The sequence below is a fragment of the Aquarana catesbeiana genome, linkage group LG08, assembly GCF_042186555.1.
Source record: "Aquarana catesbeiana isolate 2022-GZ linkage group LG08, ASM4218655v1, whole genome shotgun sequence".
In the NCBI taxonomy this organism is placed as follows: domain Eukaryota; kingdom Metazoa; phylum Chordata; class Amphibia; order Anura; family Ranidae; genus Aquarana; species Aquarana catesbeiana.
The window spans coordinates 277,704,606-277,720,286 of NC_133331.1; the positions used below are offsets into that span (position 1 = coordinate 277,704,606).

Here is a 15,681-nt window from a genome sequence, read left to right on the forward strand (position 1 = left end):
GGAAAACAACACAGCAGGAGGAGGGGCGGGTTCAGGTCACTCCACAGCACTCTCTCTGCACTGTGTATGTGTCCTGCAGCTGGGGACAGCGGGGAGAAATATCAGGTCTGCCTTGCCATAAAAATTGTAGCTCACGGGCGGCGTGTGCGAATGAAGATACCCCGCACAAGCTGCGGACATTCCATTATCCTGAGGGCCACCTGTGTAGGCAAGACACGCTGCACAGGGAGCCGCTGCCACCAGCGGGTCTGAATAATGTGCCTGGGTCTTAGGCGGTTAGAGACCCGGACACATTTTTCAAAACCCGTACTGTCCGGGTGAATCCCGGACAGGTGGCAACCCTACTGTATCCAGTGGAGTTGTTTTGTTGTTCAGTTAATTTAGTTGTGCTCACTGTAATCAGTGCAGTTGCATGTGATTAGTTAGTTCTGTTCAGTGTTTCAGCTGCTGCAGGTTTGATTGCTTCCTTTTGTTTTCTGGAGAACTGTAGATCTCTCTAGAACGTAGGTGTGGAGCAAGACAGATGAGCAGCATGAATATTTATACATGTTTACACCCCCATGTGACATGGCAAGTCACTTGGGGTGTATCAGGAAGCTCTGCATGGGGCTGAACTCTCGTGGTATTGCAATGCAATGCCGCAGAGAGTACATGATGGAGGCATCAGCAGGAACAGACTAACAGCACAGCCGTAAATACATACACGTGTATACACATACACGTAAATGATACACTATATTGTCAAAAGTATTGGGGCAAAAACAATGGTTAGTAGTGCTGTTGCTGGATTGAGATAGATATGGTATAAATGTCCACAGGAGGTTAGTCATATAGTGGGAAATCACGGTGTAATAAGAATAAAAAGCAAGTGGGCAAAAAAACCTTGTATATACTGGCTAACAGTCCGTACTCCAGGGCAGGCCTTCAGGGAAGCATGTAGCAGGCTCCAAGTACATGCAAAAGAACAAACAGAAAACAGCACCTCCGGATCAGGATGAGTTAAATTTATTGAATATACAGATATAAATGTCCACTTACATGTGGTAAAGAAGAGTTGAACTTTCTTGCTTGAGTAAGGCGCGCGCCTGTTTAACACAGTGCGCATGCACTGAAACGTTGTCGCACCACTAGTGACGTCACCGCGCCGGATGCCTGTACTCCACAGCTAACCAGAGCCAAGCCTAGGTTTCAACCCCTGAGACAGAATAAAGATATCCTGCTGGACGGGACCCTATTCTTTCCTATGGATGGATTTTTCGCACAGGCTTACAACGCTGGGCAGACGCCACTATTTGAGGATTATTTGTGCTCAACTCTTCTTTACCACATGTAAGTGGACATTTATATCTGTATATTCAATAAATTGCGAAATTAAACAGAGATAATTCCCCTAGTGGACTTTAAGGGCACATATAAAAAAATGTGTAAGAGAGTATTTTAAGTAGACAACAATTTATTAATTACAAAAAGACATCAAACAAATGACATAAATAAAAGGGAATGCGATTTCATATATTTATAGCTATTGATACCAATACGCTTGCAACCGACGTGTTTCGGAGTTGTTTTAGTCTCCTTCTTCAGGGGTGGTTGTAAGCTTTAACAAAGATTTATTGGTATATATAAATATTGGCTGCGCATTCCAGAAAGGTTTAAAAACAACGGTGCAGACACATACTGTCCAATCGTGGTGTGTAAGACTTTGTTTAGTGTGCCCAAAGTATTCATGTAACCTCTGTCAAGATGGAAGTAGCTGGGTATGGATATATAGGGTAGTTTTACTTCCTTATGATAGGAAGAAGAGACCATCAATCCGGGGCATACAACTATTTTGGATCTGGAATCACACTGAGGCCAAATGCGGGTCCTGATAGGCCTACTGTACAGAGTTCGAAAAAGAGCACCAACTGATAATAGGTGTAGACCAGGTGGATCTCGGATAAAGTATATAGCGGCAGCTCACACCGACAGCGTCCTGCCCACAGCATGGGAGAGTGACCCCCTAAGTGTACCCAGAGCAGCAGGAGAGCGACTCCCTAAGTGTACCCAGAGCAGGAGAACGACCCCCTCAGAGTACCCAGAGCAGGAGAGTGACCCCCTAAGTGTACCCAGAGCAGGAGAGTGACCCCCTAAGTGTACCCAGAGCAGGAGAGTGATCACCTCAGAGTGCCCAGAGCAGGAGAGTGACTCCCTAAGTGTACCCAGAGCAGGAGAGTGACTCCCTAAGTGTACCCAGAGCAGGAGAGTGAGCCCCTAAGTGTACCCAGAGCAGGAGAGTGACCCCCTACGTGTACCCAGAGCAGGAGAGTGACCCCCTAAATGTACCCAGAGAAGGAGAGTGACCCCCTCAGAGTTCCCAGAGCAGGAGAGTGACCCCCTCAGAGTTCCCAAAGCAAGACAGTGACCCCTAAGTGTACCCAGAGCAAGAGAGTGACCCCCTAAGTGTACCCAGAGTAGGAGAGTGACCCCCTCAGAGTGCCCAGAGCAGTAAAGTGACCCCCTCCATCCTTCCCTACAATATATCCCCGTCCCCACCCAGCACCATCCATCCCTCTCCAGGATTCTGGCGGGGATAGGGAGTTTCCAGAGCAGGAGAGTGACCCCCTAAGTGTTCCCAGAGCAGGAGAGTGACCCCATCACAGTACCCAGAGCAGGAGAGTGACTCCCTAAGTGTACCCAGAGCAGGAGAGTGACCCCCTCAGAGTACCCAGAGCAGGAGAGTGACCTCCTCCATCCCTCCCTACAATGTATCCCTGTTTTATATGAACATTGTTTATGTCCAGCATCTGCATGCTTCCCTTGAGCTACATATGTAGCTGCAGGTAGGGTGCCCACGTGTCCCGGATTGCCCGGGACATTCCCGCAATCAGCAGGTCTGTCCCGGGTCCCGGGCACCTCCATTCCGGGACCATACAGTGTCCCAGAATGAATATGGTGCAGCCGTTCGTGATTATCAATTGACTGCCGAATGTCAATGATGTCATCCGGCCGGGCCAGCCCAGTGGTGTAGCGTGGGGGTGGGCAGCCCAAGTGACTTCTTCCAGGCTCCAGCCCCTATAATCACCATACACCAGCAACGAGGCAGACACTCCTCAGCACCCAGGTCTCCCCCCGTCCAGGGACTCCAGTGGTCCAGCCTGCCCTGTCCCCCATGATTCCTCAGGTACGTGCCGCCCACAGGCAGCCCGTGTGTGTGAAGGGGAGGGGCGGTGCTCGATGCAGACGTGCGTATGGCGGCTGCTGGCAGAGTTCCTGGCCTGCGGGGGATACTGACCCCTGACCCCCTCGCCCCTGTCAATGCAGAACTCGTGCAGGAGCCCAGAAGAAGGAGGAGCCAGTGTGCAGGGAGCAAGTGCAACCCACAGCTTACAGAACGGGACAGCAGGAGAGAGGTATGTACAGTTCATTCCTGTCTCCCTGTCCATCCCACTGTCCCTCTGTCCATCTCACTGTCCCCCTGTCCATCCCACTGTCCCCCTGTCCATCCCACAGTCCCCCTGTCCATCTCACTGTCCCCCTGTCCATCCCACTGTCTCCCTGTCCATCCCTCTGTCCCCCTGTCCATCCCTCTGTCCCCCTGTCCATCCCTCTGTCCCCCTGTCCATCCCACAGTCCCCCTGTCCATCCCACTGTCATCCTGTCTCCCTGTCCATCCCACTGTCTCCCTGTCCATCCCACTGTCCCCCTGTCCATCCCACTGTCCCCCTGTCCATCCCACTGTTCCCCTATCCATCCCACTGTCATCCTGTCCCATTGTCCATCCCACAGTCCCCCTGTCCATCCCACTGTCCATCCCACTGTCCCCCTGTCCATCCCACTGTCCCCCTGTCCATCTCACTGTCCCCCTGTCCATCCCACTGTCCCCCTGTCCATCCCACTGTCCCCCTGTCCATCCCACTGTCCCCCTGTCCATCTCACTGTCCCCCTGTCCATCCCACTGTCCCCCTGTCCATCCCTCTGTCCCACTGTCCATCCCACTGCCCCCCTGTCCATCCCACTGTCCCCCTGTCCATCCCACTGTCCCCCTGTCCATCCCACTGTTCCCCTATCCATCCCACTGTCATCCTGTCCATCCCACAGTCCCCCTGTCCATCCCAATGGCACTGCTGGTAAGCCAGGATCCACCACGGCAGCCTGTGCCCAGTGCCAGTCCCGGGGCCGACTACTCCCACTGCCTGCAGCTTATTGCCAGGCCAGCAGCCCAACTTCTCTCCTGAGCCTCCCCCCGCCCACGAGGGCCGCGACCCGAGCCACCAGCCAAACTTCCAGGTTTTTTTACACTACTCACTCACTAATACTATTCTATGAGAACATGCATGCTTGCAATGAATAATGTATTGCTTTTAACAATGTTCCTTCTAGAATCTGATACTGTATGTTCGTAACAATAAAATTTCCTTTTTTTTTTCTTTTCACATATGTATTTCTGTGTGGCGGAAAGTCTGGCTATCTATTCCAAATAGGGTGACCACCTTGGTATTAGACCCCTTTCACACTGTGCCGCCCCGGGTGTCAGACCGCTTTACTGTCATTTTAGCGGCGCTATTTGGTCGCTAGCGGCACGGTTTTAACCCCCCACTAGAGCCGAAAATAGGTTAAATCCGCCCGCAAAATGCCGCCGCAGCGGCATTTTGCCGGCGGTATAGCAGCGCTGCCCCATTGATTTTTTTTGGGGGGGGCGCGGGTGCGGGGGGGGGGGGGGGTGTCCCTGAATGGCAGTTTGGAAATGTGGTCACCCTAGCTGCAGGCTGTTACCCCCTGACCATATCCGGTGCAGCACAGTTCATATACATGTTGAAGATGAGAAGCTACAGGCTTTATGGACATGTTGTGTGGTTGTTGCTTTCTCTTGCATTAGGTTAGGACTCTGTCAGTGGAAGGTCTTTGTGATGGCTGTATAGAGTACTGCACTACTAATGCAATGACAGGCTGTGTGGGAATACTCCAGTAGTTTAGCTGAAGATCAATCAGCTGCTTAAACCTACAAAGGGTCAGCTGATCCAATCACTAGCAGGCTGGACCCAGACTACTGTTTATGAGACACCTTTATAAACCTGTGACAACCATATTGGATTCATAGCAGTTTCCTGGTATATGAAGATAGCACACAATACCTCTGCAGCTTATGCCTATCACCACTAGGGATGAGCCGAACACCCCCCGGATCGGTTCGCACCAGAACCTGCGGACGGACCGAAAATTCGCATTAACGTTAGAACCCCATTGAAGTCTATGGGACTCGAACGTTCACAATCAAAAGTGTTAATTTTAAAGGCTAATTTGCATGGTATTGTCCTAAAAAGGGTTTGTGGACCCGGGTCCTGCCTCAGGGGACATGTATCAATGCAATGTTTTTTCGGGAGCAGTGATTTTAATGATGCTTAAAGTGAAAAAAAAAAGTGAAATATTCCTTTAAATATCGTACCCAGGGTGTGTCTATAGTATGCCTGTAAAGTGGCGCGTGTTTCCCATGCTTAGAACAGTCCCTGCACCAAAAGACATTTTTAAAGTAATAAAAGTCATTTAAAACTGCTTACGGCTTTAATGTAATGTCCGGTCCCGGTAATATGGGTGAAAATCAGTGAGGCAAATGGCATGGGTACCCCCCCCCCAGTCCATTACCAGGGCCTTTGGGTCTTGTATGGATATTAAGGGGAACCCCGCACCCAAATTTAAAAAAGGAAAGGCGTGGGGCCCCAGGTCCTCTGAACAGCAGTATACAGGTGGTGCAAACAAGGCAGGGACTGTAGGTTTGTTGTTAAGTAGAATCTGTTTGTAATTTTGAACTGGTACATTTTTAAAGTGTAGCTCCAGCCAAAAAATCTATTTTTAAGCTTTTTGGAAAACATAGGGAGGGGTTATCACCCCTGTGATATTGGTTTTGCTGTCTGTGCACCTCTTCAGAAGATTTTACCTCACTTTCTGTCCCAATGACAAATGTTTTTTGACAATTTGGGGTTTTTAGTGAAACAAGGATTGGTGATAAAGCATCAGTGGAGAGGAGACACGTTTTTCCCATATTAACTCTTACAGGAGAGAATTTCCCTTCCTAGGGGTAGATTTCATCTCACTTTCTGTTGTCTCCTTCCGTTTGCAAGTAGGAGTCGATTGTAAGTTGGATGTTTGAAAGTAGGGGCCTGCCCTATATACTCTGCAGAAATTGGGGCCTTAGGTGTTGGTGTTGCCTCAACACTGTAAGCCCTCACAGTTACTCTTGGTGGGCGCAGGAACGGGCTCTGCTGTGAAATATTAGATCAAGAATCTTAATTACATGCTCCTGTTGAACAGGGTAAGAAAAAATGGGCCTTTGGTGGTGGTGGTGCTGGTGCCACAACACTGTAAGTCCTCACAGTTACTCTTGGTGGGCGCTGGAACGGGCCCTGCTGTGAAATATTAGATCAAGAATTGTAATTACATGCACCTGTTGAACAGGGGCAGAAAAATTGGGCCTTCGGTGGTGGTGGTGCTGGTGCCACAACACTGTAAGTCCTCACAGTTACTCTTGGTGGGTGCAGAAACGGGCCCTGCTGTGAAATATTAGATCAAGAACTGTAATTACATGTCCCTGTTGGACAGGGGCTGAAAAAATGGGCAGCACTGATTGTACGTTCCGAAAGAATGCTGGATGCAGGACAGGCCAGTAGCTCAATTGCATACTGTGCAAGCCAGTGATCCATCCTCAAGACCCAGTAACCCAGAGGATTTTCGGTGGGAAAGGTGTCCAAGTCAGAATTTGCCCCTAGGTATTTCTGCACCATGTAAAAAAAACGCTGGCGATGGTTGCTGGAACCGATCATACCTTAAAAATTGTCTGAACGCATCGGTCAGACGGCCACCTTCTCCACCACTCCTTCTTTGACTGACCGAAGCCTTAGCAACATGTTGTCCAGGAACAGGAATTTGTAACCTCCCAGTCTCTGGGAAGGCGTTGCACAGACCTTTCTGCAAGGCCACCCGAAGGTGTTTCATCCTCTGCTCCCTCTGTGACAGCAAGATAAGGTCCGCAACCTTACCCTTGTAATGTGGATCAAGGAGGGTTGCCAGCCAGTATTGATCCCTCTCCTTGATACCACGAATACGAGGATCCTTCCGCAGGCTTTGCAGGATCAGGGAGGCCATGCAGCGTAGGTTTGCTGAGGCATTCGATGCAGAGTCTTCTGGGTCACTAAGGACGATAAGCAAGTAAAGGCGCAAAAAACTAGACATCCCTATATTACCATCATGTAGGTGACAGAAGGTAATTATGACTAATAAAGTCCATAAAAAGTCTATATAGGCAAACAAACTCAATTTAAAAGTTCAAAGTCCACACAGATGGCTGCCTTCCAGGAAGAGCTGAAACTAAGCCCCAAAAATCTGCAGAAAAAACACAAGGAGAGGAGGCGCCTCTAAGTGCAGTATTTAAAACCAAATTTAATAAAAAAACACTCTGTGCAGAACACTCACATTTGGTAGAATAAAATAAAGCGTATAATGTAGTTAAATTCCAGGAAGAGGGGAGTCCGTCAGATCCATCACAACATCGCTGTTTCCTGCTGTGCATACGGCTGTGCTTGAAACACCGCTAGAGCCGGCCGCGGTGATGAAGTAATCCAAAGCGAGGCCTGGGATGCTGGTGGAAAGCAGGCGCGGGGCTGTGACATCACTGGAATGCGCGTGTTTCATGAGCGTACGGGCTACGATGTCACGGTAGCCGCGCTCCTTCATCAAAGCTACAAGTGGATCGTGGGAATGGCTTAAAAAGAGAATGGGGGCGGGAATAAGAGGAAAAAGGGGAGGAAAGAGAGAACGGAGTGACAAGAGAAAGGGGAGAGGGGGGGGGGGGGGAGGACGGGAGGGGATGGCCATATATGTAAATTATTCTATACAGGTAAAAGGATTTTTTAACTCAATTTAATTACCAACTTCCAACTCTTTTTGGGTCAATTAGTAGTTTCCAATGACCGTGAGAAACTATTCATTCTTCTCACATATATCATATATTTTATTATTATTTTTCCAAATCATTATCTCATGATAAATCAATTCTCTCAGTTTCTTAATTTTATTTATTATTATTTTTTGATTGTGTTTTTATAATCATTTTTATAATCATTCTGACGTGTCCCTTCTATTTCCCTTCCGTTTGCCCTTTTATATATATATTTGTACACATATTGATTAATTGTCAGTTTCCGCTATCCATTGAGACTATCCCTTGATATGCATTTATTGATATGCACCCTTTTACCTGTATAGAATCATTTACATATATGGCCATCCCCTCCCGTCCTCCCCCCCCCCTCTCCCCTTTCTCTTGTCACTCCGTTCTCTCTTTCCTCCCCTTTTTCCTCTTATTCCCGCCCCCATTCTCTTTTTAAGCCATTCCCACGATCCACTTGTAGCTTTGATGAAGGAGCGCGGCTACCGTGACATCGTAGCCCGTACGCTCATGAAACGCGTCGCATTCCAGTGACGTCACAGCCCCGCGCCTGCTTTCCACCAGCGTCCCAGGCCTCGCTTTGGATTACTTCATCACCGCGGCCGGCTCTAGCGGTGTTTCAAGCACAGCCGTATGCACAGCAGGAAACAGCGATGTTGTGATGGATCTGACGGACTCCCCTCTTCCTGGAATTTAACTACATTATACGCTTTATTTTATTCTACCAAATGTGAGTGTTCTGCACAGAGTGTTTTTTATTAAATTTGGTTTTAAATACTGCACTTAGAGGCGCCTCCTCTCCTTGTGTTGTCACTAAGGACGACATGATCCGCAGCCACTTCCTCCCAGCCACGTACAAGTCTATGGGTTTCTTGGGACTGTAAATGATCCCTTAAAGACTGCTGCTGATGCTGAGTGCCAGGCTCCACCTCCATGCTGACACAATCCTCCTCTTCCTCCTCCTCCTCCTCTTCCTATGTGATCAGCGGGCACGCAGGAACACTGTCTGGATAAAGGGGGCCTTGAGAGCTAAGGAAGTCCTCCTCTTCCTGCCTCCATTCTGCCTCAAGTGCCCTGTCCATTATTCCATGCAGCGTGTGCTCCAACAGGTGGACAAGGGGGACAGTGTCACTGATGCATGCACCGTCACTGCTCACCATCCTCGTGGCCTCCTCAAATGGTGACAGGACAGTGCATGCATCCCTGATCATGGCCCACTGGTGTGTGGAAAAAAAACAAGCTCCCCTGACCCTGTCCTGGTGCCATAGTCGCACAGGTACTATTGATGGCCCTCTGCTGCATGTACAGCCGCTGCAGCATGGCCAACATTGAGTTCCACCAGGTGAGCTTGTCACAGATTAGGCGGTTCTTGGGCAGGTTAAATTCCTTTTGGAGGTCTGCCAGCCAAGCACTGGCATTATATGACCGGCGGAAATGCATACAGACTTTCCTGGCCTGCCTCAGGACAACCTGTAAGCCCAGGTACCTGCCCAAGAACCACTGCACCACCAAGTTAAGGACGTGAGCCAAACAGGGCACATGGGTCAGTTGTCCCTGTCGGAGGGCGGAGAGGTTGGTGCCATTGTTGTCGCAAACCACCATTCCTGCCTTAAGTTGGCGTGGTGTCAACCACCTCTGAACCTGCCCCTGCAGAGCTGACAGAATCTCTGCCCCAGTGTGGCTCCTGTCCCCCAAGCACACCAGCTCAAGCACCACATGGCATCTTTTGGCCTGCGTACTTGCGTAGCCCCTTGAACGCCTACGGAGCACTGCTGGCTCCTAGGACAAAGCACTGGAAGAGGCCATGGAGGGAGAAGAAGAGGAGGGGGTGGAGGAGAGAGGTGTGTCAGAATCACCAGTAGTGGCATTTTGGAGGTGTGGTGGCGGAACTACCTCCAACACTACTGCACCTTGTCCTGCATCCTTCCCAGCTGCCGGCAGAGTCACCCAATGCACCGTGAAACTTAGGTAACATCCCTGTCCATGCCTGCTGGACCATGAATCGGAGGTAATATGTACCTTACCCCTGACCGCCCTGTCCAGCGAGGCCAAGACATTGCCTTCCACATGCTGGTAGAGAGCCAGAATCACCTTCTGTGAGAAAAAGTGGCGTTTGGGAACCTGTTACTGAGGAACCACACATTCCAGAAACTCACGGAAGGGGGCAGAGTCTACCAACTGAAAAGGTAGCAGTTGAAGTGCTAGCAATTTTGCCAAGCTAGCATTCAACTGCTGGGCATGTGGATGGCTGGGAGCGAACTTCTTTCTGTGGTGCATCAGCTGGGGCAGGGAAATTTGCCTGGTACAATCTGACGTCGGTGTACCAATAGCAGATTGCCTGCAAGTACTTGGCTGTGACACACCTAATTCTACACCTTCATTCCTCTCAGTGCAGGTCTCAGAGAGGACTGAAGGTATAGTGGGGTTGGAGATCCCAGCTGATGAGGAGCAAGGAGAGGTCCTCTTTGGTGTGGGTCTTTTAGGTACGCTTGCCAACGAACTGCATGGCAGGTCAACACATTTGTGGTCAAGCATGTGGTGCCCAAGCGGGAGATGTTTTGGCCACGCGAGATACGCTTGAGACATATGTTGCAAATATCAGCGGTGCGATCTGATGCACTCGTCTCAAAAAGGGCCCACACCAAAGAACTTTTGGAATAATGCGCAGAGACAGCAGCACCTTGCACATGCGGAGCTCTGCGGTGTGATGCAGTCAGTGTGCTGCCATTAGACTGGCCCCTGGAGGGCATCCTGCCTCGTTGGTGATGTGCCTCCTCCTCCTCCTCTCTCCTATCAGGCACCCACATGGAGTCAGTGACCTCATCATCCCCTCCCTCCTCATCACTGGAGCAAACCTGGCAGTATGCTGCAGCAGGGCGAACATGACTGCCAGATTGCTGTCCTTCTTGGGCACCCCCTCTGTCCGGGCTCACGTTACTGCCTTCATCTAGCTGATTACCATCATCAGAACCTTCAAAACACTGGGCATCCTCCTGGAGCATGTACCCAACACTGTGTTCAAACAGTTCGAGGGACTCCTCAGGAGGACATGGTGGGGCTAGGGAAGGAGTCACTGATGCCATTGAGCTGAGGGAAGAGGCCGCTTTGGCAGCTGCTTTGCTAGACAAAGTACTCTGAGCCTGGGTGAGAGAGGATGAGTAGGATGAGGACGGCTTGGTCATCATGATGAGGATGTACCATATCCACGACCAGCACTGTTGCCTCTAGACACAGAGCCTGCTTGCCCTCTTTTATTGGCTTGTGACTGTCTGCCTCTCCTTGTTGGCCTTCCAGACATACTATTGACCTGCAGTGAGCTGCACAAAACTGGGATGTGTATATATATATATATATATATATATATATATATATATATATATATATATATATATATATATATATATATATATACAGATTATACTGCAGCTAGGAGAATCAACTGCCTGCCTGTAGTATTATTAGTATGATAACACCTGCACTCGTCTTCAGGTAGCTATACTGTAGGTGTAACTGTGCAGGGTACACAGTACAGCAACTTGAAATACTTCAAAGAGCCTACACAAGCACCTGGCTGCAGGTAGCTATACTGTAGGTGAGACTGTGCGGGGTACACAGTACAGTAACTGGAAATACTTCAAAGAGCCTACACAAGCACCTGGCTGCAGGTAGCTATACTGTAGGTGCAACTGTGCGGGGTACACAGTACAGTGAATGGAAATACATCAAGAGCCTAAACAAGCACCTGGCTGCAGGTAGCTATACTGTAGGTGCGACTGTGCGGGGTACACAGTACAGTAACTGGAAATACTTCAAGAGCCTACACAAGCACCTGGCTGCAGGTAGCTATACTGTAGGTGCAACTGTGCGGGGTACACAGTACAGTAACTGGAAATATGTCAAGAGCCTACACAAGCACCTGGCTGCAGGTAGCCAAACTGTAGGTGAGACTGTGCGGGGTACACAGTACAGTAACTGGAAATACTTCAAAGAGCCTACACAAGCACCTGGCTGCAGGTAACTATACAGTAGGTGAGACTGTGCAGGGTACACAGTACAGTAACTGGAAATACTTTAAAGAGCCTACACAAGCACCTGGCTGCAGGTAGCTATACTGTAGGTGAGACTGTGCGGGGTACACAGTACAGTAACTGGAAACACTTCAAAAGCCTACACAAGCACCTGGCTGCAGGTAGCTATACTGTAGGTGAGACTTGCGAGGTACACAGTACAGTAACTGGAAATACTGTAAAACTACCTGCCTGCCTGTCAGTATATTAGGAAGAGAAGAACAGGATCTAGCTAAGCAGCTAAACTGAATTCAGTATACATAGATAGATAGATAGATAGATAGATAGATAGATAGATAGATAGATAGATAGATAGATAGATAGATATAGATATATTTCTATATCTCTCTAAAATATATATATATATATATATATATATATATATATATGTATGTAGCGCTGGTAGATTTCTAATCTACTGCTGATAGGTAAATCTAGTGGGTTACTTGTTAGGTGAAGTTAGATTTGCCTCTGTTCCAGCTTGGCTGAGTTGCGTGTAGTTCCATACTGCGCCGGTGGGTGTCGTTGTCACCATGGGCCAGTGTTGGAAAGGCAAGCGTGTTGAAGCGTATGAGTGCTCTTCTGTCCCGGAGACAACTCGGTGGAGGTGGTCCTCCGAGTTGCATTCTGGGAGAGGGTATTTATAGGGCAGACGCCATGTTTAGGGGTTCATTTTCAGCCACCTGCTGGCCCTCCTGGCCGACAGGTATTCATTAGGAGTACCACCTCGTGGTCCTCTGATCCGGAGTCCCACGTTGCTGCGGCATGTGGGTGGGCCCAGAAGCCTGTCTGGGGCATACCACAGCGGCAGAGGAATGGTCCTGGGCTGTCTATCCTGTGTGAAGAAGCTGGACAACTGAGGAGATCCCAGGGGAGGACCCGTCATGGAAGGATCATGCAGAGTGCTGGTCTGGAGAAGGGCCTGGTGACTCAGTTGGAGGACGTATCCTGAAGTAATCTTACTGCATAGTACTGCCGGGTTGGCTTAAAGGTTCAAGTGCTGTGTCTGATATTCACCATAAACCATTACATCCTGTGGCAGAGGATTGTACGGGTTTTGCTCCAAACAAGTCTGTGGCAGAGACTTTTGTTCGTGCTACGTACTGGCTGCTAGGCGAGTGAGAGAAACCTATCCAGGCAGGCAAAGATTGAATCCCACAAGGGGAGTATATTCAGTTACAAGCGTTCAAAACCTAATGATGTACCAAAGAATACTAAGAAAAGGTATTTGAGCTTTCCTGCAATTTTCCTTCTGCCTCTTTCCTGCTACTTCCTTTATTACCCGTTCATTAAAGCATTGGAAAAGATACTCAAGTGTCTGGTGCCTACATTGTCCAGAGGTAAACTCAATGGGACCCTAGACCCGGTGCCCGTGAAATAGAGGTGGCGAAAGTGAAGGCATCAGGCCGTTTTAAACCAGCAGCTCCACTGAGAGTTAGTGCTATATGTGGGGGCATTGTCCGGGATTTGTTGGCCATCAACTTCCCGCAACCTAGAGAAGTGTTTCACTGGGAGTTTACTGTAAAGGCTGGACTTTGTCAATTTCTCAGGAGAAGAAGAGGTTAAAGTTGCAGGACTTTATTTCTGACTGCGTAGGCGGTGGGCGCCAGTAAAAGCCTGGGAGCTACGTGATCAGAGGAACAAGTGGGAGGAGCCTAGCCTACTTGATACCGTGGGACATGTGTATCTGTGTTGGCGCCAGAGAAGAAGAGAGGCCTCGTGATCGTGCTGAGAAGATCAGAGTGCGGCCATGTCTTTTTCGGTGATGCAACCAACTATGGGACCTAAGATGTTCCCTACCGGCACCGCTGCGAGTGCTATGCTGACCAGAACCTTGCTTACAGATAATGGCATTCATCTGAAGCCGCAGGGGTTTGTTCTCTATACAGTCGGAGATACTGAAGGGCTGGGCATGCTTTGCCACAAGTATGAGGGACCGGCCATACATCTCCGTCCATTTGTTCGCTGCTTGCAATGTGGAGAATATTTGTTTGTAGTGGAGCAACCCACCATGTCGCCCCGTGCTTATCGCATGGACTGGGCTACAGGTATTGCCACAGTGGAAGCTGCTACTACTGCTGAAAAAGAACGTCAGGCCGTGATTTCGCCTGTTGTCACCGAAAGTGTTCCTGAGAGAGATACTGCGGTAACTAACTCATCAGCGGACATTACTTTGATTTCCGCGTCCACTACGCCTATCCCCGTTGTACCTGTCCAGAGGAAGGTGGGATATGTGAAGGCTTCCCATGGCCGTGGTCAAGGCCTACCCCAGAGACTACCCGAACTGGATCCTGAGGAGTCCACATCAGGAACGGGTGAGAGATTAAAGGGGAATGTATCTGGGACATGGTGTAGATATTTGCCAGCGGAAGAGCTGAGAGATTCGGAGACAATTACGGCTCTCTGTACACACAGCGCTGTGATTGGCCAAGCATGCGGGTCATAGTGCATGCTTGGCCAATTATCAGCCAGCAATGCACTGCGATGCTGCAGTGAATTATGGGCCATGACGCGCCACTCAAATTTGGCGCGAACGGCCCATATCGTTCGTAATTCGACGAACGACCGAACACACGTTGTTCGAGTCGAACATGGGTTCGACTCGAACACGAAGCTCATCCTTACCTACCAGCAGTGACCCCTGTCTTCTCTCCTGACAGCAGTGACCCCTGTCCTCTTTCCTGCCAGAAGTGACCCCTGTCCTCTCTCCTGCCAGCAGTGACCCCTGCCCTCTTTGCTGCCAGCAGTGACCCCGTCCTCTGCCCTACTGATTCCCAGTACACTGCCTTACTAGCTCCTGTGCTCTCCCTTACCGACTCACTATACACTGTCCAGCTGACCCCTGTATGCTGTCCTAAAAACGAATAGCCCCAGTACACTGGCCTACAAGCTGCTGATCCTATCCTTTGCACTGCTGACCCCTGTACTTTTCCCTGCTGACCTCCCATCCTCTGTCCCCTTACATTTTTTATTGCAACCCCACATCTGACAGGCTAGATCTGGCCCTGCCCCTATAGCAACCATTATACCTAAAACAATGGATTCCTCTTTTACATATCAAATGCAAATTTTACCGAAAACATTCATTGTGAAAAAAAATCCATTATCGTAAAAGTAATATGAGGAACCTTGCTATCATTTAAAATACAAATAAAACAGAGGAGTCATTTAAACTTTATCTGAAATCTGAATACCAAGGTATCTTTCCTTATCAATAATTATATTAAGAATAATATTATGATAACGATATTTCAAGATTATCCTTACCGGGTAATTCAGTTGGTGCTGAGAATGAAGAAGGCTGGAAGTGGAGTAGACTGGACTTCAGTGAAGGTCTACCCTACAAAGAACGGAGTTGGCTTATATAATAAAAGACAAAGAAGCTGAGTACACAGAAATTTGAATTAAAGTTTAATTTAGAAGTCACATCTTTCTTTTCTCACAAACATTTTACCACATGGATTGATTCAAATATTTACCTTCTAGCCTCCAGGTGGGACAAATATCAGCACCCAGTCAGCAGTTATCTCCTGATCTGTTATTTAGAAAGTTTTAATGTAAAAGCAATTTAATACACACGATCGGACTTTACGGCATACTTGGTCCGGCGAACCTGTGTCCGTCGGACAATTCAATCGTGTGTGGGCTCCAGCTGACTTTTTTTTCTCAAAAGTTTGACGGACTTAGATTTGA

The 15,681-nt window shown here is 48.9% G+C and overlaps 1 long non-coding RNA gene across 1 annotated transcript in view; it reads right to left on the reverse strand.

Annotated features, from left to right (window-relative positions):
• LOC141105407 (uncharacterized) overlaps positions 1-15,374 on the reverse strand; it is a 36,726-nt gene extending 21,352 nt beyond the window's left edge. The window contains exon 1 of the long non-coding RNA XR_012235593.1: positions 15,256-15,374. This is a non-coding gene — a long non-coding RNA (uncharacterized lncRNA). The remainder of the gene's footprint in view (positions 1-15,255) is intronic.
• Positions 15,375-15,681: the final 307 nt, after the last annotated feature.